The sequence below is a fragment of the Oncorhynchus nerka genome, linkage group LG22 (genome assembly GCF_034236695.1).
Source record: "Oncorhynchus nerka isolate Pitt River linkage group LG22, Oner_Uvic_2.0, whole genome shotgun sequence".
NCBI classification, from domain to species: domain Eukaryota; kingdom Metazoa; phylum Chordata; class Actinopteri; order Salmoniformes; family Salmonidae; genus Oncorhynchus; species Oncorhynchus nerka.
The window spans coordinates 107,211,720-107,217,432 of record NC_088417.1 but is presented as its reverse complement, the minus strand read 5'-3'; the positions used below and the strand labels follow the sequence as shown (position 1 = coordinate 107,217,432).

Below are 5,713 nucleotides of genomic sequence, written 5' to 3'. Positions count from 1 at the left end.
CCGGGCCTTCACAACTGGACTGCCGACGTTATCTACCCGAAGGAGATCCGGCTGGCTCCTCCGTCGCGACGTTACCTGAACGCCCATCTGCGGCCTGCTAACCGTTAGCTGTCTTACCGGCTGCTCTCAGAATAGACAATTTATTTATTTTTATTATTATTATGTTTCTTCTTGGGCCTCTATAACTAGATCTATTGTTTTTATTTTTTGTTGTTGTGTGATTTGGATTAATCCCCTCTACCACACGGAACCCCACTAATCTATTGACGGAACGCAAGAGGTGGCTAATAACAGACCTCCATCCTATGCTAGCTTGCTACCGATGGCCTGGCTAGCTGTCTAAATCGCTGTGACCCCCAACCAACCTCTCCACTCACTGGACCCTATGATCACTCGACTAAGGATGCCTCTCCTTAATGTCAATATGTCTTGTCCATTGCTGTTCTGGTTAGTGTTTATTGGCTTATTTCACTGTAGAGCCTCTAGTCCTGCTCACTATACCTTATCCAACTTATTAGTTCCACCACCCACACATGCAATGACATCTCCTGGTTTCAATGATGTTTCTAGAGACAATATCTCTCTCTTCATCACTCAATACCTAGGTTTACCTCCACTGTATTCACATGCTACCATACCTTTATCTGTACATTATACCTTGATGCTATTTTATCGCCCCCAGAAACCTCCTTTTACTATCTGTTCCAGACGTTCTAGACGACCAATTCTTATTGCTTTTAGCCGCACCCTTATTCTTCTCCTATGTTCCTCTGGCGATGTAGAGGTGAATCCAGGCCCTGCAGTGCCTAGCTCCACTCCTATTCCCCAGGCGCTCTCTTTTGATGACTTCTGTAACCGTAATAGCCTTGGTTTCATGCATGTTAACATTAGAAGCCTCCTCCCCAAGTTTGTTCTATTCACTGCTTTAGCACACTCAGCCAACCCGGATGTTCTAGCTGTGTCTGAATCCTGGCTTAGGAAGACCGCCAAAAATTCAGAAATGTTAATTCCAAACTACAACATTTTCAGACAAGATAGAACTGCCGAAGGGGGCGGTGTTGCAATCTACTGCAAAAAGAGCCTGCAGAGTTCTGTCCTACTATCCAGGTCTGTACCCAAACAATTTGAACTTCTACTTTTAAAAATCCACCTCTCTAAAAACAAGTCTCTCACCGTTGCCGCCTGCTATAGACCACCCTCTGCCCCCAGCTGTGCTCTGGACACCATATGTGAACTGATTGCCCGCCATCTATCTTCAGAGCTTGTGCTGCTAGGCGACCTAAACTGGAACATGCTTAACACCCCAGCCATCCTACAATCTAAACTTGATGCCCTCAATCTCACACAAATTATCAATGAACCTACCAGGTACCCCCCAAAGCCTTAAACAAGGGCACCCTCATAGATATCATCCTAACCAACTTCCCCTCTAAATACACCTCTGCTGTCTTCAACCAAGATCTCAGCGATCATTGCCTGCATCCGTAATGGGTCAGCGGTCAAGCGACCTCCACTCATCACTGACAAATGCTCCCTGGGTATCCTGGAAGGATATTGATCTCATCCCGTCAGTAGAGGATGCCTGGATATTTTTTTTAAATGCCTTCCTAACCATCTTAAATAAACATGCCCCATTCAAGATATTTAGAACCAGGAACAGATATAGCCCTTGGTTCTCCCCAGACCTGACTGCCCTTAACCAACACAAAAACATCCTATGGCGTTCTGCATTAGCATCGAACAGCCCCCGTGATATGCAGCTGTTCAGGGAAGCTAGAAACCGTTATACACAGGCAGTTAGAAAAGCCAAGGCTAGCTTTTTCAAGCAGAAATTTGCTTCCTGCAACACTAACTCAAAAAGTTCTGGGACACTGTAAAGTCCATGGAGAATAAGAACACCTCCTCCCAGCTGCCCACTGCACTGAAGATAGGAAACACTGTCACCACTGATAAATCCACCATAATTGAGAATTTCAATAAGCATTTTTCTACGGCTGGCCATGCTTTCCACCTGGCTACTCCTACCCCGGTCAACAGCACTGCACCCCCAACAGCAACTCGCCCAAGCCTTCCCCATTTCTCCTTCTCCCAAATCCATTCAGCTGATGTTCTGAAAGAGCTGAAAAATCTGGACCCCTACAAATCAGTCGGGCTAGACAATCTGGACCCTTTCTTTCTAAAATTATCTGCCGAAATTGTTGCCACCCCTATTACTAGCCTTTTCAACCTCTTTTTCGTGTCGTCTGAGATTCCCAAAGATTGGAAAGCAGCTGCGGTCATCCCCCTCTTCAAAGGGGGACACTCTTGACCCAAACTGCTACAGACCTATATCTATCCTACCATGTCTTTCTAAGGTCTTCGAAAGCCAAGTCAACAAACAGATTACCGACCATTTCGAATCTCACCATACCTTCTCTGCTATGCAATCTGGTTTCAGAGCTGGTCATGGGTGCACCTCAGCCACGCTGAAGGTCCTAAACGATATCTTAACCGCCATCGATAAGAAACATTACTGTGCAGCCGTATTCATTGATCTGGCCAAGGCTTTCGACTCTGTCAATCACCACATCCTCATCGGCAGACTCGACAGCCTTGGTTTCTCAAATGATTGCCTCGCCTGGTTCACCAACTACTTCTCTGATAGAGTGTAGTGTGTCAAATCGGAGGGTCTGCTGTCCGGACCCTTGGCAGTCTCTATGGGGGTGCCACAGGGTTCAATTCTTGGACCGACTCTCTTCTCTGTATACATCAATGAGGTCGCTCTTGCTGCTGGTGAGTCTCTGATCCACCTCTACGCAGACGACACCATTCTGTATACTTCCGGCCCTTCTTTGGACACTGTGTTAACAACCCTCCAGGCAAGCTTCAATGCCATACAACTCTCCTTCTGTGGCCTCCAATTGCTCTTAAATACAAGTAAAACTAAATGCATGCTCTTCAACCGATCGCTACCTGCACCTACCCGCCTGTCCAACATCACTACTCTGGACGGCTCTGACTTAGAATACGTGGACAACTACAAATACTTAGGTGTCTGGTTAGACTGTAAACTCTCCTTCCAGACCCATATCAAACATCTCCAATCCAAAGTTAAATCTAGAATTGGCTTCCTATTTCGCAACAAAGCATCCTTCACTCATGCTGCCAAACATACCCTTGTAAAATTGACCATCCTACCAATCCTCGACTTTGGCGATGTCATTTACAAAATAGCCTCCAATACCCTACTCAACAAATTGGATGCAGTCTATCACAGTGCAATCCGTTTTGTCACCAAAGCCCCATATACTACCCACCATTGCGACCTGTACGCTCTCGTTGGCTGGCCCTCGCTTCATACTCGTCGCCAAACCCACTGGCTCCATGTCATCTACAAGACCCTGCTAGGTAAAGTCCCCCCTTATCTCAGCTCGCTGGTCACCATAGCATCTCCCACCTGTAGCACACGCTCCAGCAGGTATATCTCTCTAGTCACCCCCAAAACCAATTCTTTCTTTGGCCGCCTCTCCTTCCAGTTCTCTGCTGCCAATGACTGGAACGAACTACAAAAATCTCTCAAACTGGAAACACTTATCTCCCTCACTAGCTTTAAGCACCAACTGTCAGAGCGTCTTACAGATTACTGCACCTGTACATAGCCCACCTATAATTTAGCCCAAACAACTACCTCTTTCCCAACTGTATTTTATTTATTTATTTAGCTCCTTTGCACCCCATTATTTTTATTTCTACTTTGCACATTCTTCCATTGCAAAACTACCATTCCAGTGTTTTACTTGCTATATTGTATTAACTTTGCCACCATGGCCTTTTTTGCCTTTACCTCCCTTCTCACCTCATTTGCTCACATTGTATATAGACTTGTTTATTTATACTGTATTATTGACTGTATGTTTGTTTTACTCCATGTGTAACTCTGTGTCGTTGTATCTGTCGAACTGCTTTGCTTTATCTTGGCCAGGTCGCAATTGTAAATGAGAACTTGTTCTCAACTTGCCTACCTGGTTAAATAAAGGTGAAATAAAATAAATAAAAATACAAGTGAAGAGAATATCAAAATGTGTTATTGTTACCTGAGAAAAATAAATAAATGATACTAAACTGTTAATGTTGGAAATTGTTACTAGGTTTGTTTTGTTAGTGAATTGACACCTCCTGTCCTATTTTATTAAATGGAAGATGTTATGGGTGTACAATGGCACAGTGATGCCATCTGTTGGTAAATGTTCATTACTGCAACTCTTGTGTTTTACCGGGGTGCTTGAGATACCCGGATGTGTTGTACTGAACAAGACTGGTCACTCGCAACAGTGCCTATGTGGGGCGGCAGGGTAGCCTAGTGGTTAGAGCGTTGGACTAGTAACCGAAAGGTTGCAAGTTCGAATCCCCGAGCTGACAAGGTTCTGTCGTTCTGCCCCTGAACAGGCAGTTAAAATAAGAATTTGTTCTTAACTTGCCTAGTAAAATTAAATGTCTCGTCATTTAACGTTCAAACAGTTGCTCAATGTGAAAATACAATATAGACCAACGAAGCAACTCTACTTCTTCTGTCTGATTTCTCTTTACAATGAAAGGGGGTGCACCGTTCCTGGAAGTACTGCAATACCAGGTCGATGCGTGGAGTGGACGGAGCAAGCCCCTATTCCATCTCCCTATTCCAAAAATCAATTTAATATATGGTCCCCAAATAGGGGACGTATCAGATATTAAACTGATAAGAACAGATTTTTTCTTTTGGAAAAGTTTTATTGGCACAATTCCTTTAAAAACAGCTCATACATTTTTTACATCATTTATACACATAAAACGGCAACAAAGCATAAAACACAGCATTCGAACGTTACATTTAAATTTGTTAAAAAGTACATGTTGTTAAAACCAATGAAAACAACCATGAATATAAGTACTTTCTTTGTAAAAACATCAAATCTGTAAAAGCCATTTAAAATGTGTACTAATGATCTAACAAAGGTAAAACATTTTTAAGGCATGAAAAACATGTTAAAAAGCCACTTTGTTAAAAAGCTGTCTTCAGTCCCTTGTACAGGAGCGGGGTGAGTCTTTATCAAGCTCACCTCATCCTGCTCTTCTGAATAGATCATCGTCCCGTCCTTCGGGGCCCAGAGGAGATCCCTCCCCTAGGCGCATCGCCTAGGCGCCGCAGCGCTGTCAGGCCGTGGCCGCCGGGACCTAGGGTGTTGTGGGGACCCTTCGCCTGGGGTCGAGGCCCCCTTCCTTTCGTACCACCCCAGGGCTTCCGTGGCTACCATGGCCACTGCCTGGGGGGTGGTCTCTACGTTTTTCGCTACCAGCAGGTTACGGGAGGACCACAGTGCTTCCTTCAGGCACGTGAGGGTGGGCCAGAGTTTGGTGAAGGTCTTCGATGGAAGGGGCCTTCGGCCCACCCCATACAGCACGAGCTGAGGGTTTAGGTCCTCCCCTGCTGGCAGACACGAGGAGATCAGGGGCCTGCTTCCTTCCACAGGTCCCTGGCGGCTCTGCACTCCCAGAGCATGTGCCTCACCGACTCTTCTTGGCCGCAGCCTGGTCGGGGGCACGCGGATGTCCTCGCCATGCCCCGTGAGTGCATAACGGCCCTGACCGGGAGAATCTCGTGGGCAACCATCCAGGACAGGTCCCGATGCCGATTCAGGAGAGCAGGATGGGCCACGTTGCGCCAAACCATTGTGGGCTCACCTATAGCGAGCCCGCG

At 45.9% G+C, this 5,713-nt stretch overlaps 1 pseudogene; it reads right to left on the bottom strand.

Annotated features, from left to right (window-relative positions):
* Nucleotides 1–4,572: 4,572 nt before the first annotated feature.
* Nucleotides 4,573–4,747, bottom strand: LOC115107218 (U2 spliceosomal RNA; annotated as a pseudogene).
* Between the last annotated feature and the right edge of the window lie 966 nt (nt 4,748–5,713).